The 21173-nt window shown below is 36.7% G+C and overlaps 1 protein-coding gene across 7 annotated transcripts in view; it reads left to right on the forward strand.

Annotated features, from left to right (window-relative positions):
- DLG2 (discs large MAGUK scaffold protein 2) overlaps positions 1–21173 on the forward strand; it is a 1380463-nt gene that overhangs the window by 618336 nt on the left and 740954 nt on the right. The gene's annotated exons all lie outside the window — the stretch shown is intronic.

Genomic DNA, 21173 nt, shown 5'->3' on the forward strand with positions numbered 1-21173 from the left:
GCCTGGTCTCATATTGAATTTCACAACTCAGAAGAGAGTGAGTGAGTGTGCTCCAATGGAAATATACAGAACTAGAAATAAGGGAATTTAGCTGGGCAAACTCTGGACTCTGAATCATTGAAACCAAGTGTCAGAAACTTAGTGCAGGGAGCTAGCCTAGATGAAAAACATTATTAATATGTTTCATTGTGTCGACCCTGATTGATTCATGATGGCTGAATGGACAGTGATGCTAAGAAAGTTGGTGAGTCTACATCAGGACCCCTCAGAAAAGAGCAGTGAAAGTGCAGTAAGCCATGAATAATAAGGAAAGAAGTGGCAGCTTAGATCGCCAGTTTCTTTATAGCCCTTGCATTCAATGATGCTATGTACTTTATGTGAATGGCATAACTATAAATTACAGAAATTACTATTATTTGTGAAGCATTTCTTGTATGTCATCTTAATTTATTGTAACCTTCAAAATAACATTGGAATGTAGGTCGTCTTCTCCCCATTTTATAGATGAGCAAATGGGCTTTTAGAAACAAAGTAACTTGCCCTAATATACACTGCTAAGGATCAGATTTATGTTTGGAGCTCAGGTCTGATCTCAAAGGGTCACTGTTTTCATTGTGCTGGACTAATTCATATGTTACCCTGCATTTGTTCATGTTGACTTGATTTATAAGAAGCTGATAAGCATTAAGTGATCAAAAAACTAAACTTATTTAGGTCACAACACAGCTCAAAAATAATGATTATGTGGGGCTCCTGGATGGCTTAGTCGGTTAAGCGTCCGACTTTCGCTTAGGTCATGATCTCGCGGTTCGTGGGTTCGAGCCCCGCGTCGGGCTCTGTGCTGACTGCCAGCTCAGAGCCTGAAGCCTCTTTCAGAGTCTGTCACTCCCTCTCTCTCTGACCCTCCCCTGCTCACGCTGTCTCTCTCTCTCCCCTAGAAATAAATAAAAACATTTAAAAAATTAAAAAAAAATAATGATTATGGAAGAGGCCAAATTTAATAACGTTAGGAGTGAAGTAGGAAAAATAGAGTTTTTAAAAACAATGTACTGACAGCTCTTTTGGAAATTCTATTTAAATATTTATTTTCTTGGCACTTCATTTTGTAATAGAAATTTGTCTAACCTGAGATGAGAAAAGCTTGCTATCCTCCTTTGAAATTTGAAAGATAACTGATAATTTAAGGACAACTCCCCCTCCAAGCTCAGGGGCCACTGAGGCTGCTGCCATTGTTTTGTCCAAGGGACAGATTTTTCACTTAACCAACACAGTAGATGGTATCCAATAAGTCCTTAACAAAAGCTTGCTAAATAAGGAAATATGGTATTGCATCCCTAAGTCTTATCTCTTACTTCTGCAATAGAGAACAAGGGATGTTCTTCAAAAAGCTAGCTCAATTTAACCTTTTTAATGTATGCATAATAGCTTGAAGATATAAATCCATAATACTTAGTTAATTCAAAACAGAGTGCTTGTTTAGCAAGAGGGACCAGGACCAGAGAGCGGAGGGTTAGGCAGACAGCTGTGATTTGCAGTCCGGCTCTCTATCTACTAGAATTCCCTCCTATTTGGTTACAGGTTACATCATGAGATGAATCATGTTACACATTGTATTTCCTATACTGTTTGTGCTCTAGGCTGCTACATGGATGCATATTCTTCTTCTGGCAGTGGTAATGATGGTGCAGGAGGCTCACATACTCACTTTTTCCCCTCTGCAAAAAATCTACCTATTGCATGATTGGTGAAATTTGGCTTGTCTTTTACACAATGGCTTTTAAATTAGGTATGATTATTTCTGATGAGTTCTAGATTGCCCACATAATCATCTCTTCATTTCAGCAACAGCTGAGTTTAGTCTCTCTTATTGGAGCCCTCATTACAAATATTCCTCAACTGACAATGAGGCTGAGTCCTGGTAAACCTGTTGTAAGTTGAAAATAATGTGTTTGGAAAATGCATTAAATACGCTTAACCTACTGAGCTACATAGCTTAGCCTCACATGCACCTGCTCAAAGCACTTATGTTAGCCTATAGCTGGGTCAAAATTATCTAACACAAAGGCTATTATATAAAAAAGTGTTGAGTAGCTTATGTAATTTGTTGGATACGCCACTTAAAGTGAAGAACAGAATGGCTGTAAGTGCTTTGCTTGTTTACCCTCATGATTCCATGGCTTACTGGGAGGTCCATGTTGCTGCCGCTGCCCAGCATCATAAGAGATGACCAGCCTGTGTATCGCTAGGCCAGGAAAAGATCAAAATTCAAAATATAGTTTTTACTGAATATATATTGCTTTCACACTACTGTAAAGACAAAAAAAATGTAAGTCAAGGCACCTAAGTCAGGAACTGTCTGTATAGGCAGCTTTCCCCAGCCCTTCCCTTGGCCTTTAAGGTGTTTTAAAACTGCAATTTCAAAGTAAGGCATGTTGGCCTTCTATCTTACATTTCTTAGATATCAAGAGAATTTTGAGATCAATATTGGATCAATGATTAAAACTACCCACCTGGGTAGATCTTACCTGGACTATTGGAACAATCTTTAAACTGGTTTTTTGCCTCTAGTGCACCACAAACCCCATTCAACCAAGCTGCCGGAATATTCAGCATCCCTTCCTCCCACAAAATGCCTTCTCATCTCTCCAGCTTCAAATCTTGCCTTGGCTCCACCCAAATCCTTTAGGGTGACAGAAAATTCCCCACAACCCACTCACTGACCAAGTTGAAACCTTAAAACCAGTTCTTCTTTCCCTGTCCTAAGTACATTACTCTCCTGAAGAAAAAAAGAAAAAAAAAAAGTGTCACATTTTGAATAGACTATGCACTCTCTTATTTCTAAACTCTCATGCTGTATGAAGTCTGAGGAGCTCAATAAATAGCATGTCCTTTTTTTTTTTTCATCTTAAAACTAAAACTAGATAAGATAAAGGTGCCAGATTCTCATAGAGATTTTTCAAAATTCAGATTTATTACTGACAAAAGCTACATTGAAGGAAATGGCTATAGTAGGCAGTTAAATGGGTTTCTCAAGATCTTTTGAACTAGATTTACTTCCCACCCCAAACTCCTAGCTTCTGCACAGCCTGCCTTGCTAAGCTTATCTTACAGCGGAAAGAGATTGCAAAGCTCCAGCTGGCTGGCTTTCTCCCAAAAGGAAAGAAGGAGCTGAGCATGTTCAGTTTGTTTCTTCAAACTTAGGCAGTATAAAACTTCTTTCTCCTTCTGAGACCCAGAGAATTTCACTGGAGAAGTCTTTCCCACTCTAAACCCCAGAAGGGAAGAAAAACCTCTCTCATGTGCTTTTATTCTGAGCCTGGGAAATCCTGTCCTCCCTTGTTTTACTGCAGAATTCTGGCCACCTTTGAACATGTAGTTCCAGTGGCCTTTGGTTTTCTCTATAGTTTTTCTTGGTCTACTTATTTCCTACCCTCTCCTAGACCCCTAACCTATTTAAACATGGTGTTTTCCATTCCACTCCATATTCATTCCATCATAGTGTATGATGTCAGTTCTGTGAAATGATTGGCTAGTCTGTGAAATCCTCAAGGGCAGGAGCAATGTTACATTTCACCAATACCTAAGGATGAGTTTAGGCACTTAATAAATAGATTAGATGTTTTCCAAAATACTTAAGAGAAAGGAAACTAAGTGAAGCTAACATATTGCCTCCTACGTGCTAGGTACTAGGTTGTAAATGGAGCCATATCAACTCCTCTAACCTGCACAATGACCCTGAAAGACTAAGGATATAACTCCCATTTTATGGGTGAAGAGAAGGGTTCATAGAAGGTTGCCCAACTATCTATGGAGTCGATGTTTAAACCCAACTTGACTTGTTCTTAGGTGGGCCCTTGTGACTCTAAGATCTTCGTGCCATCTGTAGATTGTGTTTTAGGACATAAATCCAACAAAGTAAAGGTTACTGCATGAGGAGTCACCTCACACTTAAATGTTTCTTAGCCTCATTTAATAAGTTGTTAAATAGATAGTAGGGAATTTAACTTTAGAGGTTAGCATTTTAACTTTGCCTTTTTAATGTTTTCAATGGGGGGAACATACGTCCTATATCGTTTAGAATATGTAATGTAAATTATACCATGTATGTGAATGGGTAGCTGAGAAGTTAGACTCCAAGTTAGCAGTCAGTCAAGATATTGAAAGATTTGTGCATTGCCCACTTAGTCAAATTTGGCAATTTTCATTCTTTTCTTCCTGACTTTACTCTTTCTCCATTAAGTTGACCATAACTTTCATCTTATATCTGATTGGATTTCTTCAATCGCACATATTTTACTTCACTCAGCTGACTTCCAATGATTTTATTCAATGTTTAGTTCTATATGATAAAATCTACCTTACCTTCAGATTACTCAGAATACATTTTAAGGGACTGTGATATTTTTCTGAAGCATTTCCTAAGCTTGTTGCTAACAAATGTTTTTCAATGATGAAGGAGCAATAACTGATGTATATTGAATGTTAACTGTGTGCCAACTATCCTGCTAAGTGCTATGTATGCATTTTTTCAAGAAATCTTCACAACGATGCGGGTAAAGTCACTCTTCTTTGAGTGTCTTCTTTGAAGACAACAAAACTTCAGAGAGATTTTAAACAACTTACCCATGGCAACTCGGAGTGAGTGGCCGCATTAGCGCTCAGGCCTTTGCTGATTCACTTTCAAACCTTGCATTTTTACCACTGTGCACCAAAAGTGCAAAAATCTCCCACTTCCTGGAAGCTGAGCATTGTCTTTTGAGAGGAACAACACTGATTTTAATTTTGTCTGTACAATTAACAAGCTTTGAGAGCCTAGATACATTACTCAGTCTCTCTACCATTGCCTTTGCTTGCTGGATCTGTGGGCATCATGCCCATACCATTGGGTTACATTATTAAAAAACATAGTACATAAGGGCCTTAGTGCTGTACCTGGTATTCGGTAGATGTCTAATAAAGGCTAAATGCCTTTTTCTTTCCCTCACAAAGAAAAATAATCACCCCTTATTATTTCCAAAGCTTTCCCACATTCTTTATTTGAGCCCCCAAGATCACTGTCATGACAGGGATTATTATCCCTGTTTTACAATAGAGAAAATAAAGGTTCAAAAATGTCAAAAAGCTTAGTTTCAGTCATACACAGCTTGGAAGGAACAGAGGAAGGGCTTCACATTTTTCACTCCTGTTTAGTACACAGTATTTGCTTCTTGGAAAGACAAGTAAAGGCAGAAAGCAGAGGATGTCAGTGAACTCCAAAAGGTCCTTATAGAAAAAAACATTCCACAAAAAATACTTGCTCTTTTATCCCTCCTTTCCCTGAGAGGCAAAAATGTAGAAAGACTTTTGTCTGGAAGGAAGAGAAAAATCCATTAGGAAGATTGCCCTTTTGCTCTGTGAAGGCCATGATCTGAATTGACATCTAATTGTATTTGCTTATTTCAGAGCTGCAGATACTCAGCCTTTAGTGAGGACTGTTTTGTAATAGGTTAGAAGCTGCACTGAATATTGTCAGAATGAGTAGGCTTAGTTACTGAGAATGATCTTGCTGGTCCTTGTTAATGAAAAGCAGGAAGCCCTCTTTAAAAATTTTAATGTTTATGTATTTTTGAGAGAGAGAGAGAGAGAGAGAGAGAGAGAGAGAGAGAATGAATGAACAGAGAAGGGAGAGAGAGAGGGGAGAAACAGAATATGAAGCCGGCTCCAGACTCTGAGCTGTAGGCATAGAGCCTGACCTGGGGCTCGAACTTTTGAATCGCAGGATCATTACTTGAGCCAAAATCAGATGTCTCACAGGGAGCCCTTTTATAAAATGCATTGCTATATATTGGATCTGTTTACTACTCCCTCTAGCAAAGGGCACCTTGAAGGAGACTTTCTTAATTTTATCACCACACAGTCCCCTAAAATACTTAAAACACTAAGCAAAAAGTAGAAATGACTGATATAACCTGCTCATAATCCTGCAATTTGCATTGAGGCTCTCAGAACTCTTCCCCTCCCCTTTCTCATGGTCCAGGTGAGACAATCATATGTAGATTGATTATATCCCATATTCTTCTAGGGTCCTCTCCTGTCTTCTCCTCTGGGCATCAGGAGGTTGTTGGGGAGGGGTACCATTAAAAGATAGTTTGCAAGTCTGTATCTTGCGCTAAACACTCACCTCTTTAGAAGGATAGCTTGCTTCTGGCTCTCTCTCTGGACCTATAAAGTTTCCTCTTACTCATACTAAGAGAATGAGTCACACCACATTCCTCCATAGCTGGGAGGTAGAGCCTATTTTTCTCTCTCCAAAGCACAAAAGATTTAGATTACAATTACTTATTTGATCCCTCACTGTTGGTTCTCTAATGGGGTTTTTCTGCTTTGAAAAACATAGGTCAGTAAAGGCCAAGATTTTGTTGATTCCTATAATTTTTCTAATTCTCTCACAATAGCTTGAGCCAATATTATTTCAAAGTTTGTGGCTTTACTGTGGAAGTAGTGTTACCTAATGATTGTGCTTTTGTCTCCCATTTTTGAAAAGGAAATTCTTTTGTTATATTTGAAGGAACATAAAAATGAGGAACTAAGGATTAACTTTTTAATTAGATATAATGATTAGAAACTTTTCATCACAGCAGTTTTGCTTTCATTATAAAAGGAAAATTGACAGTTTCTGTTCAATTAGTGTTCACTGAAATGTTTTTGAAATGAAATTATTGTTGGGTAAAAGGGATATCAAAAAGCATATGCTTTTTTACATTGTTATGGGGAGAGAATGCTGATTTAAAGGAATTAGAAAGCCAACAAAACATCATACTTCTGTGCCTGAGTAATATTTAGACTCAGTGCATCATAAAAGCTTCACCCTGGTATATAAATGTTTGCGAGCCCAAATGTTAACTGACCTTTGATCCCATCAACACAGTTCAGTGAAATCAAATTTGCAAGGTTTATTTTGTTGAAACCCATTATTTATGCTATGGCTAGCCTTTGGAGTAGTTTATATGTCACCATCATGACTTCGTAGTATGATCTCAAATGATTTAGTTTGTTTAATTTTGGGTTTTGCTAGTGATATAGTAACACTCTATGTGCAACTTCATTTTGGGGTGAATAGGCCTGGACTTCATGAGCACTGGGGGATAAACATTTGGAATGACTCTAAGACTGGGATTCAGCTTTTGTTCTAACCCAGAACCACTTGGCTCTTTAAAATAAATCCTACTGTATTCCCTGCATCTGTAGTACTTAACCTTCCAGTCATTTAACCAATAACTATAAATCTTCTTTGAATAATACTCTATCTTCATAGCTCTTTATTACCTAAAATGCCAAACAGAAATTTATCACCCTCACCTCTGAGACCTTCTATACTTTCTCCTTCTTGATAGCATTAATAATATTAATGGTAATGATAATGCTATTGATGATAGCCAACATATACTTATTATTATTTATTTAGCACTCTTTTATGTTCTAAGAAATGTTAAGCAATTCATTCAATCCTCACAGTCTTCCTAGAAGATTAAAAACATTATTATTCATAATTTACACAGGAGGAAGCTGAAACTTCGTAAGGTTAACCAAATTTCCCAATTTCACGCAGGAAATAATTAATGGAACAGACACTCAGACCCATTCATCATCTTCCAGCAAGATTTTTTATTAATTGTTGTTCTCCTGGATACAAGCTTTTTTAGAATCAAGGACTGTCTCTTTTTCCTTTCCATATTATCTGTCTATCATCTATCTATCTATCTATCATCTATCTATCTATCGTCCATCCATGCATCCATCCATTCATCTGTGCATCTATCCTTCTATCCACCTATCTTTCTTTAATGCAAATTCCATTCTTTTCCTCACTTGCACCTGATCCCCATCTTCTCATCATATTTGTTGGAAACCTCAAAGTCATCACCGTCTCCTTCCATGTGAAATAGATAAATAAAGGGGATCTCTCTCTCTCTGTGTGTGTGTGTGTGTGTGTGTGTGTGTGTGTGTGTGTGTGTGTGTAAGAGAACAAGGTGGGGGTAGAGAAGGAAAGGAGAGAAATGGAGATAAGGGAGAGAAAAAGAAAGGAAAGATATGGACAAGAGAGCAAGGAGAGGTAGGGAAGGCAAGAGAGACAGGGTCTTATTCAAATACTGACCAAAACATGTAGTTGCTACCCAGTGGAGACATACTGATTAAGAGGGAGGAAAAGGGAAGACAGACTCTCAGGGAACTTCATTTTAGGGCCATTTTGATATCCTGAGGTGAGATAAGAAGTGGATCTATGAAGGTTTTATGGTATTAACTGCTCAAATAAGTATTCCTAAGAAGACCAATCCTCTAGCCCTGGCCTAACCCTACCACAATCTAACTGCATAATTTTTGGTGCACTCCAATCAGTCTGGAGCTCAGTCTCCTGTCTGTAAAGTGGATAAAACCATCCTAGCCTCCTAGGATTTTTTTTTAAAAAGAATCAAATGAGATACTTATACAGTGATGAAAATGCAATGAAGATTAGGTTCTTGAGGTACTTATGAACTAGTGAGATGATAAACATGGGACAAATGGATAGAACTTTGTGTTACATAGAAATAGAAATATGTATATTTAAATAAAGATAATAGCTAATGATTGTTTACTGGACATTTATTTTATGCTGGTCACATGGACCGACTTATTTAATCCTCACAACAAGCATATAACATAAATGCCATTATCCAGCCTATTTTATAGATGAGGTGACTGAAGGCCAGAGTGTAGAGAATCCTGATCAAGGTCCTATAATTAAAAAGCAGTCTGACTAAGATTCTAAACCAGGAAATCTGACTCCAGATCGTCTACTCTTAACTGTGTTCTCTGCCTCAGTGTAGAGGTAGGAAGGAATGGGCATTACTTGTGTTGAAGAGACTTCCACCCCCAGGCTCAGCTGCCAGTAAGGAAATTCCAGCATCACAAAACCCATGAACACATGTCCTCTCCATGACTGAGGGGCACCTCAGTGTCAGGTTTACCTCTTAACAGTGTGCCCTGCCCTTTCAGCTGCTTCCTCACCGGACATCAAAACACATAGGCCATTCAAAAATACTTGTTTGGAAAAAGATGAGTAATTATGCTGTATAGATCTTGCACGTCAAACCTTTGGAAAACAGAAGTGCAATAGGCATACAGAAAGTGCCATTAATATTTTCTTTTTCTATTTCCAGTTGAGATGTTTCTGCTTGGCCATACTTAGGAAGCATAGAAATAAAAGATAACTTTGGTTGGGCATCTTTATAAGTTCTTTTATGTTCAAGTTAGCAGTTTTGCAATGCCTACATTAAAATCAGATTATCTTACATGTCATGTGATTACTTCTCTCCAGGCTTTTTACTAGAATGGACCACAGGGCTAAGAATACCATTAAAGCAAATTCACTCAGGGGAGTTATTGATTTTTTTTCCATCTTGAATTCCTATTACAACATGAAAAGCCCTAATTGCCTCCCTCCTATATTTAATATGTTGTGAGGTTTCAAAAGCATCAGAGTGCAGAATTATTGGAAGCCACTGTGAGGCCCTAGGCATCTCAGCTCTTGAAATACAGTTAGGAGTATAATACTCCTGCATAGATGGCAAAGACAAAACGCAATGGGAAACATGGAAGCGAAGGAAAGAAAGTAATCTGAGAGGGTTAAAACATGGGAATGGCAATCAAATAATATATGCTGCCAAAAGAACTGAGAGTGGAAAAACCTAACTTCAAGTCTTATATCTACCATATATTCACGGGCTTATAATTTAATCATTAAATCTATTACTTCAGTTTAGAAATAGGAGTGCTCAGGGGCACTTGAGTGGCTCAGTCAGTTAAGCATCTGACTTTGGCTCAGGTCATGATCTCAATGTCCATGGGTTTGAGCCTTGCATCAGGCTCTGTGCTGAACATTTCCTCAGAGCCTGGAGTCGGCTGTAGATTCTGTGTCTCCTTCTCTCTCTTCCTCTCCTCCGCTTGCACTCTGTCTCTCAAAAATAAATAAAAGTAAATTTTTAAATAATGATAAAGAAAAAGAAATGGGAGTGCTCACTGCAGCCATACACACTCCACATAGTTTTTGTGATAATCCTATGCTTTCATTTATTCAACAAATGTTCAGTGAGCACCTATCTCATGCTAGAGATTATGTACATACAGGTGATACAATGATAAACAAAAGGACTCTTTTCTGTCCATAATTGGGGAGTCCAATGAGGAGTTCAGCAATAATCTAAAAGTCACAAAAAAAGAGGTTTATAAACTGGGTTCCATGGAAAGCTATGGTAAGAGCCCTCACAGGGTCTAGAGTAGTGGTCCCCAACTGGATGGGATTTCATCCCTCCAGGGGACATCTGGCAGTGGCTGGAGATTTTTTTGGTTGTTACAGCTGGGGGAAGGGAATGCTACTGGCATCTAGTGAAGAGAGGACAGAGATGCTGTGGAAGCCTCCTACAGTGCACAGTGGAACTGAGATTTGAAGGGTAAGTGGGAGAGAATTCTGGAGAAGAGGTGGGAGAAGATTTGAGGCAAAGTAGCATTTGCATAGGAACTGACATGAAAAAAGAGCTTCATCATATCCTACATACTGGAAGCAGGCCTGTGGTGCTGCTGCATGGAGATGAGGAAAGGGGCACAAGATGACATTGGTGATAGACAGGGTTAGAGCGGAGCTCAGGGTTCGTGGTGAAGTAGACATTGGGAGTTCCTGCAATGCAGGTATATGGCTTAAAGAACCAAGTGGAAGGAGCTGGGATTTACTGGATAAGGATATGAAAGAGAAGCAGATTTGAAGGAGAGGAAAGAGAATAAGAGTTCAGAGTTTGAAGGCAGTAAGCCTGAGATGTCTGTGAGATACTTGCGTGGAGATACCAGCAGGCAGCTGAATATGAAGTTCAGGAGAGAAATCTGTGCCAAGAACTAACTGAGAAAGCCATTGATTTACTAATGTTTTGTTTTGTTTTGTTTTTTAAATAAGCTCTAGGCCCAAGGTGGTGCTTGAACTCACCACCCTGAGATCAAAGCTCTGTAGCTGAGCTAGCCATGCAGCCCTGATATTTAGTATATAAATGGGTGAATAGAAAGAGAGTAAAAAGGAAGAGAATTCCTAGTTGTGAATGTGCTTTGTCAGCAAAATGTGGTCTGTAAATATAAGGATTTTTTGTCATTATCAACATTAAATACAATACTTGTCATGTCCATCCATTTGTTTAACAAACTTTTGCCCATCCTCACTACATACTAGACAGTGTGCTAGAACCTAGAGATAACAGATGAATAAGAATTACACCTACGTTCCAAAAGAGTCCAGAAAGCAAGTAAGGGAGAGATATTAAATTCTTTTTTATTTTAATGTTTATTTTTGAGAGAGAGACAGAGTGCGAACGGGGGAGGAGCAGAGAGAGAGAGGGAGACACAGAATCTGAAGCAGGCTCTAGGCTCTGAGCTCTCAGCACAGAGCCTGATGCAGGGCTCAAAGTTATGAACCCTGAGATCATGACCTGATCCAAAGTCAGATGCTTAAAGGACTTAGCCACCCAGGGGATCCAGATTCTTACTACTGTCTCATCAGTGAGTTTTTGTAGCTTTCCTTCTGTCAGAAGGATCCAAGGAGAATCAGAGGGCTCTTGAAAGGGAAGAAAATGAGGAAGATATATTTGATCTGCCTCCTAGATCTATCCAGGTTAGCTCTGACCTTAACTGCCCTGAGGGTTAATGTTGCTGTGATCTACTCTTCAGTTGAACTGTGTTCAAAGCAGACATAGTGTCCTGCCTGCTTCATTCACCTTCCTTGGGATCACTCTCTTCCTCTCCCTCATAGTTCTGGATTTAAGAATCCAGACTCTGCAGAGAGCAGGCAATAGCGCTTTATTGCAATGACTTGCATCTCTTAAGCACATTTGAAGTATGCTGACTGATTGAAAATATAGCACTGATTTTTTATATATTATAGGCCATTTCATGCCTTCTGGAGCACTACTACACACAGTAAAAGTCAGTGTCCCCCCTTAGCCTGCTACAGTCACATGAGTTTTGCCCCATCAAAAAAGACATGCATTTCTCTCTTAAGTAGGAGAAAATGAGTCAGATGTGAATTTTTGATAGTAAGAACCATGGCCAAATTCACCCTGTATCTTGAAAAATACACACAGAGACACAGACACACACACACCATAATAAACATACTAACATAAGTTTATCAAAGTTTTAGTAAGCTTTTATCTATTCTAGGTCTCATTAAATAACAACTGAAAGAACCCATTATATCCCAGGCATTGTGCTGATGCTGAGTGTGCATTGCTTCTCTTCTCTGAGACTGTAGTTTAGTGGAGAAGACTAGAAATAATAAGTGAATAAATAAATATATTAAAATTAAAATAGGAACTGTGAAAAAATTAAAATAGGAACTGTGAAAAAGATGAACAAGTTTCAAGGAGAAAGAACATTAGGAGGATACATACTTTAGAGTAGGGTGTGGTAGTGATCAGGAAAGGTTAATCTGCAGTTTCCTAAATATTTCTGGATCACTCGTCAAATGGAGACATATGATATGAATTTATCATAGATTTTACATATTACCTACTTAGTTATTACCTACTACCTACTTTACATATTACCTACTTATTAGTTCTTATTTATTAAATATAACAAATTAAAATGAAATTGATTTATTTCATAAATACTAATAGTACGTACTGTGTGCCTGGCTCTGCTCTAGAGTTTTACAAATATTAGAGCACCTAGGTGGCCTAGTGGGTTAAGCATCCCACTTTGGCTCACGTTATGATCACATGATTTGTGAGTTTCAGCCCTGCATCAGGCTCTCTACTGTCAGTGAGTCTTTGTCCCCCTCTTTCTCTGCCCCTTCCCTGTTCATGCTCTCTCTACAAAAGTAAATGTTAAAAATAGAGAGATAGCTAGATGATAGCTAGGTGATAGCTAGCTAGCTAGCTAGCTAGCTAGCTAAATTGGCAGGTAGATAAAATAAAGTTGTACAAATATTACCTAATTAATCCTGAGAAGTGAGTTCTGTTATAATCTCCATTTTGAAGATGAGAAACCGAGGCAGAAAAACTAAGGACCTTGTCAAAGGCATAACTGGTAAGTGTCAAAGCAAGTTACGTTAGCCTCTGTGGACCTATTTCTCTATCTGTATATTGAGAATAGCACCTCCATTTTACAGGGTAAAGTAGGTTTTAAAGAAGCAAAACAGTGAATTTCTATCCTTACAATTTTAATATCAGTTATAATGTCACTGTTACAATTATGTAAGCTCTGAACTTTAAATATGACAGGGAAGCCAGAATTTTTAAGATGAAGCATCCTACCCTCAAGAGAGTTTACTATATCACTAAAGAGATTATCAACCTGCATGACATAATGCATAATTCAGAATTACATGGGATATATTTGCTAAATTTAAGGTCATGTTTGTAAGTGGTTACTTTGAGAGGAAAATGAGATTATTGAGGATTAAAATATATTCACAGATTACTGAATTATAACTCTGAAAGACATAAGGGATGGCTGAATCTAATCTCTTCATTTTATAGAGGAATAATTGAAGTTTGTCAAAGCAAAACAACTGAACCAAGATCTTACAGCTAATTAGGGCAAGAATCTTAACTAAGAGTAAGGCCCCCAGATAGGAAATTTCAGCCCTTTCCTCTTGTTAAGCTTATCTGTATGTTTTATTTCCCTTCCTGCTAGAAACTCATTGCTTCTAATCCTCTCCCCGCCTATAGGAGATGGATAAAACTATAAATTTATAACATTAAATAGTGGCAGAGCTTATCACTTGGGATAAAACCCAAGAGAGTGAGACTTTCTGATGGTTCTTCTAGGAACTTTTAAAGAACCTTTTAAAAATAGCTTCAATGAGGTATAATCCAATGAACTGAAGATATTTAAGATGTAGAATTTGATAAATTTTGACATATGAAACCATTCATTCAAGGTAATGAATGTATCTATATCACCCTTAAAAGTTTCCTCATGTAAACTCTCCATCCAACTTCCTTCCCCAACCTTCTTTACCCTCATTCCCAGGTTTTCCCTTCTGTCACTATAGATTAGTTTGCATTTTCTAGAATTTTATTTAGGTGAGATTATACAATATGTACTTTTTCTGTTTTCTTTGATACAGCTTGATTATTTTGAAATTCATTCGAGTATTGTATATACCAGTAGTTTATTCCTTTTCACTCATCTGTCACAATTTGTTTTCCATTTATCTGCTGATGTTGTTCCAATTTTTCACTATTACTAATAAAGCTGGTATAAATATTTGTGTGCAAGGCTTTGAATAGACATATGCTTTCATTTCTCTTGGGTAAATACATGGGGGTAGAATAGTTTAACCATATGGTAGGTGTATGTTTAACTTTTAAAAAAAAGCAAACAAAACAACAAAAGCCCATATATTGTTTCCAAAGAGGTTTGTATCATTTGCATTCCCACCAGCAATGCAGGAGAGTTCCAGTCTCCCACATCTTCACCAATTCTAGGTTCTGTCTCTCTCTCTCTTTTTTAATATTAACCATTCTAATAGGAATGTAGTGGTGTCTTACTGTGTTTTTAGTTTTCATTTGTCTACTAAATAATGATGTTGGCCATCTTTTTTTACATATTTATTTGATATATGTATATTTTCATTGGGTGAAGTGTCTTTTAAATGTTATTCCCATTTTTAATTGGATTGTTTGTTTCCTTATTGAGTTTGAGAGTTCTCTATGTATCTTAGACACAAATTCTTTATTAGATATATGGTTTGTACGTTTTACCTCCATTCCGGGGGCTTGTCTTTTCACTGTGTTCACAGTGTTTTTCAAAGAATGGACATTTTTAAATTTTGATGATATCCAGTTTATCAGTTTGTTCTTTTGTGGTTGTGCTTTTGTTATTGTATGTAATCTAAAGTCACAAATATTTTCCTTTTCTAGTTTAGTTTAGGTTTTACATTTAGGTCTGTAATTTAATTTGAGTTAATTTGTAAAGAGAGACATACATAAAAGTTGGCTATTTTGGATTTGTATATCCACTTGTTCCAACATCATTTGTTGAATAGATTACCTTTTCCACATTGAATTCCTTTTGCATTTATATTGAAAATCAGTTGTCTATAGATGTGTGAGTCAAATTCTTGGAGTCTATTTTGTTCTCTTGGTATGTTTATTTATCTTTATGCCAATGCCACACTGCATTGATTATCTTAACTTTATAATAAGACTAGAAAACAGGTAGTATTTTCTGTATAATTCTATTTTTCCTTTTCAAAGTTGTTTTGGCTATTCTATATTCTTTGAATTTCCATATAATTTTAGGATCAGCTGAGCAGTTTTTCCAGGACAAATAAGCAAACAAACAAATAACAATGCAGAGGTTTTTTTTAAAATTGAGATTACATTGCATTGAATTTATAAATCAATTTTCAGAAAATTATATCTTAACAATATTGAGTATTCCTATCCAGAAACATGGTATATCTTTCTACTTATATGTAATTTCTCTCAGGAAAGGTTTGTGGTTTTCAGTGCACATGGCTTACACATTTTTTTATACAGTTTATCCCTAAGTATTTGGTATTTTCATCTTATTATAAATGATATTTTTTATTTCAATTCACATTTATTTATTGCTAATACAGAGAAATACAATTAATCTTTGTATGTTGCTCTTGTATTCTGCAACCTTGCTAAACTCATTTATAAATTCTCAAGTTTGTTTTAGATTCCATCAAATTGTCTACTAGACAATATTCCATATGGAAAGAAAGACACTTTTATTTCTCCCTTTCCAATGTTTAGTTCTTGACCTGTTGCACTGTCTAGAACTTCTCAGACAATATGAATATAAGTGATAAGAAAAAAATGTTTCCTGGGGGCACCTGGGTGGCACAGTTGGCTAAGCATCTGACTCTTGATTTCAACTCAGGTCATGATCTCATAGTTTGTGAGACTGAGCCCCATGTAAGACTCTTACACTGAAGGAATGGAGTCTGCTTGGGATTTTCACTCTTCTTCTCTTTCTGCCCCTCTCCCACTGGCTAGTATGCTATCAAAATAAATGAATTTAGAAAAACATTTTTAAAAAGAAAAGAAAAGACATTTTTATCTTGTCCTAAAAGTTTTGTTTTTATTTCTGTTAAGCCAAGAATAGATACTGAAATTTGTAAAATGGTGTTTCTTGTGCCTATTGAGATGATCATGTCCTTCTTTTTGTGTTTTGTGCTAAATTAAAAAAAAATTAACATCATGAATTGTATTGTTTTCAAAAATTAAACCTACTTGGTCATGATGAATTCCCTTTTTTATATATTGTTGGAATTAATTTACTTAAAGTTTGTTTAGAATTTTTGCACATATAAATTCACGAGGGCATATGAGTATTTGCTTTCCTGGTAATATCTTCACTGAGTTTGGTACTAGAGTAATCTGATCCCAAAAAACAAATTGGAAAGTATTCTTTCTCCTTTAGTTCTCTAAAAGGGTCTGTATAGCATTGTTATTTCTTCCTTAAATGCTTGGTAGAATTCATTAGTTAAGGTATCTGGGTATGGAGTTTCCCAGTGATAGGTTTTTAATTACAAATTCAATATCTTTAATTTTTTTAATGTTTATTTATTGTCAAGAGACAGAGAGAGACAGTGTGAGCCAGGGAGGAGCAGGAGAGGGAGACTCAAACTCTGAAGCATGCTCCAGGCTCTGAGCTGTCAGCGCAGAGCCCATTGCAGAGCACTGGCCCACAAACCATGAGATCATGACCTAAGCTGAAGTCAGATGCTAAACCAACTTAGCCACCCAAGTGCCCCTCAGTATTTTTAGTAATTATATGGGTTAGCTATTTATGTTACTTACTTCTCTTGAGTGAGAATTGGTATCTCTCTCAAGAAATTCATCTACTTCATCTAAGGTGTCAAATTTGTTGACATAAAATTTTTTGAGATTTTCTTATTGACCCTTTCATGGCAGCTATAAGATCTATAGTGATGCTACTGCCTCTATCATTCATGATTTTGATAGTTTATTTCATTCCTCATTTTCCCCTCATTGGTCTTGCTAGAAGATTATCAACTTTATTGATACTATCAAAGAACTAGCTATTCGTTTTATTGATTTTCTTTACTTTCTCTTCTGATCCTGTTTATTTCCTTTCTTTCGCTTTTTCTTTTATTGTGTTGTTGCTATATTTTTTTCTCTTGTTGTGTTGTTGCTATATTTTTTTTGGTTGTGAAGAATGCAAGTTCATATTGCTAATTTGAGATCTTATTTTTTTCTTATTCTTCAAAATAGGTGTTTAATGCTCTATATGTTCTTTTAACTTTGGCTTTAAGGATATCCAATAAATTTAAGTATGTTATGGTTTATTTTCATTCAGTTCAAAATACATTCTAATTTCTTTATTTGTTATTTAGCCAGTGGGTTACTTATAAGTGTTTTATTTAATTTCCAAATATTTTAGGAGTTTCTAGAGATTGTTTTACTTTGATTCTAACTTAATTTCACTATGGTCATAGAATATACTCTTTTTTTTTTTGACGTGATTCCTTTTAAATTTATTGAAATTCGACTTATGGTTCAGAATATGTTCTATTTTAGTAAATGTTCCAAGAGTATTTTAAAAATAATATGTGCATTTTGCTGTTGCTGGGTGTTCTCTAAAGGTACCTCAGTTCAAATTCATTTGTAAAGGTCTTTATATCTTTACAGATTTCTAACTGTGTATACTATTAATTATTTAGGGTATTAAAATCTCCAACTATAATTATAGATGTCTCTATTTTTACTTGTCACTTTAGTCTCTTCAAAAAAACAACTTTATCTTCTAAACTCAGAAAGTTAATTGAGTTTCAACTGGATTTCCCCTCCCTTCAGTGTGACATGGATATTCAGGGCTGTAGATGGGGCAGTCACAGGACTTACATTGTTCGTTCCTGTCTCTCAAATCTTACTGTTCTTTGTTGGCTGGTGTCCATATTTGAAATTCATTGTCTCATCTATTTTGTCCTGTTTTTTAGTTGTTTCAGACTGGACTATAAATCCAAGCTCTGTTACTCTATTCTAACATGAAACACAATTGTCATGAAGTCATATTTAAGCCAACCACCAACAGAAAGCATTCAAATGCAGAGTTGCATGGGCATGGTAATTTCACCATACGAAAAGTATTTTTTAGACATTCTTAGGTCTGTAATCTAATTTATAACATGGCAATGTATTTAGATATGATGGAGATATGGCCTAATAGCTGAGTGTTTAATGGAAATTTGATAGCCATTATATATCAGGCATTATGCTAACAGGATGAAAATATGTGCACTCTATCTTTGTGAGCAGGGGCAAATGCACAATGAAAAGTAGTTGAAAGGAAACAGAGGTATTGAAATATATTTATCTTTGCATTCTTTGTCTCCAGCACTGTGCTGAGCATATAGTAGAGCTCAATATATGTTTATTAACTAAGCCCAGTTGAAGTCAAATATTTGATCAGGTAAGATGCACAATGTATTCCACTTGAATGTTGAAGGTAATAGATTATAGAATTTATAAGACTAGGGGTGCCTGGGTGACTCAGCTGGTTAAGTGTTGGACTCTTGATTTCTTGGTTTCTGCTCAGGTCATGATCTCAGGGTCATAAGATTGAGCCCTGTGTCGGGCTCTGGGTTGGGCATGGAGCTGCTTAAGAGTCTCTCCCTCTACTCCTCCCATACACCCTCTTCCCCTCAGCAGCGCCCCCCCTCCCCCCATGCTCGCTTGCTCTCTCTCTCTTAAAAAAAAATAAAAAGACTGATTGGGCATGAGTATAAAACATGTGTATGTTTAATAAAAACTAAATAAGTAAGTAAGTAAATAACATGACCTAAATCACTGAGACACCAAAAGCTTCCAAAAGTATACCAATGCAACTACTTAAAAAATGGGGCAGGGGCACCTGGTGGTTCAGTCTGGTTTAACATCCCACTCTTGGTTTTGGCTCAGGCTATGATCTCATGGTTCATGACATGGAGGCCTGAGTCCTTTATCAGGCTCTGCGCTGGCAGCACCAAGCCTGTTTAGGTTTCTCTCTCTCTGCCTTTCTCCTGCTCTCTCTCTCTCTCTCTCTCTCAAAATAACTAAATATTTAAAAAGTGAAGGATAAATCTATGGAATTAATTTACAACCTTATGAGGTTTAAGAAGAGTTTCACTGAGTTTATGCATATCAATGCTCTAAAAGTTGGTTAGAACTAAGATTGGTTAGCATTAGCAATAAGAAGCTACTGAGTTTGCATTTAAGAGTAGCTTTAGTTCCAGTATAAATTTTATTATCAAACTCTCTCAGTGTCATATTCCTTCCAAACTAACTACTAATGGCCTCTAATTTCCCACCCTCTGCCTTTATTCTATTTTTCCTTCCTCAGAAATGTCCCTTTTCTATCTCCGCATGTCCACATTTTACCCTAACTTAAGCTCTAGCAAAGTACTAAATCTTCCACAAGGCTGCCCTAATTTTCCCCTGGATAGGTTTTTTTTTTTTTTTCCATTGTTTTGTGAGTAGTTTGTGCTTCCTCTTTTATGGCATTAACCCTTTTTTAAAGTGGATTTTTGTTTTTTGTGCCCATGTATCATCCCTTCAATTGGCCTTTAAGGTCCTTAAAGAGAGATTCACATTCACTTTATTCATTTGTTCATAGTACAATAAAAAAGTATATATGAGAGATGCTTAGTATGTTTATTGAATGAATGAGTGAATGAATGAATGAATGATTCCAAGGTCACTTTTTATGTAGAGTTTCTACATGTCCACTGAAGATTATCTACCCTGTTTCTAAAGAGTAAGGGAAGGAGGATCTTTACAGACACGCTGCTTTAATGAAAGAAGGAAGGGACCTGGCAAACAAGAGGTAGAAGAAATGCAAGGTAGGATAGAAGATTCAGCTCGAGGCTGGGTTAATGGTGAACATTTTCTCAAGGGATTCAAAATGTATTGGCTGAAATTTTGGAGGATAACTTGGAAAGCAACTTTTTATTTTCCTGTTGTTAGCTGAGAAATACCGAACATTTACTAGGGAAGGAATATTTTCTGAAATTTGTGGGCTGACTGGTCGACAGTGCATGAGGAAGAAGCATGTGGCTGGGGCAGATGGGAGAGTATAAGGGCAGGAATGAAGGCAGAGGAGGGACTGTGGGTGTGAGCTGAACAGAAGAACACCATGAATGAGAAAAAGAGAAGGTTGGTTGAATTGATATTGAAAAACAAACTAATGGCAATAGCCTTATGGTGTGTACACATGATATATTAAGGAAAAATAATCTTCCCACAAATTATCCCAGGTAGAAATTTTGGAAGATCAATTCTACTTCCAATCCCTTCATTAAAAATTGAAAAATAATTGAGATAGGAAGAAAACGTTCATCCTTCGAGGTTTACATACCACAAGGTCATTATCATGAGCTAATATGCCATCACCAAGACATAAATGGAGAAAAACTAGGTAACCCAAATCATGTAGCTCTTCTAAAAATAATACAGCAAAAATTCTTCATTTATGTCATCAAACTGTTTCCTATAATTTGTACTTGTTTTGTACTCCTTAAATTTTCTAGGTCGATTAAAAGCACACTTTATTCATTATATTATGTATTGCCCTCAGCTTACCCGTTACCTCTAGAAATACTTGAATAAATTTCCTCCTTGTTGGCTATGTAAGTAGCTCTAGAGTACAGATTCCTTTGGAACTTCCGAGTTCTCAGCACTTTCTTTCACTATGCATTATCCCCAACTCACCAATTCCACTAAAGACTAGGGGCTAGTGGAGCCTCACTTTACTTTGTGGGCTCCTGATTAGGTGAAGAAACACTCAGAATGTGTCACTATATTTATTAGTACTTTATACTAGTCTTACTGTTGTTAAAATGTACAGCCAGTTTCTGTGGAATTAAAATGTTCCAATTCTGTGCAGGCCGCTCTCTGGTCCCAAGACTATTTAAAGGCTCAATTCTCCTGGCATTATTTATGAAAATTCTACTTAGAATAGCAAATAAATGTGACTTTTCTCCACTACATAAAGTAACAGAAAGGTCTTCTAACTGCTTTTATATTTCAAGATAAATAATTGACTATATTTTATACTTAAGAACCTTCTGGCTGGTCTTTAGGGATACTTCCAGGGACACAACTCTGTGGTTAATAGGTAATAGTGCTCCATAG

This window comes from Hyaena hyaena, unplaced genomic scaffold (genome assembly GCF_003009895.1).
Source record: "Hyaena hyaena isolate Hyena2069 unplaced genomic scaffold, ASM300989v1 scaffold_59, whole genome shotgun sequence".
Lineage (NCBI taxonomy): Eukaryota > Metazoa > Chordata > Mammalia > Carnivora > Hyaenidae > Hyaena > Hyaena hyaena.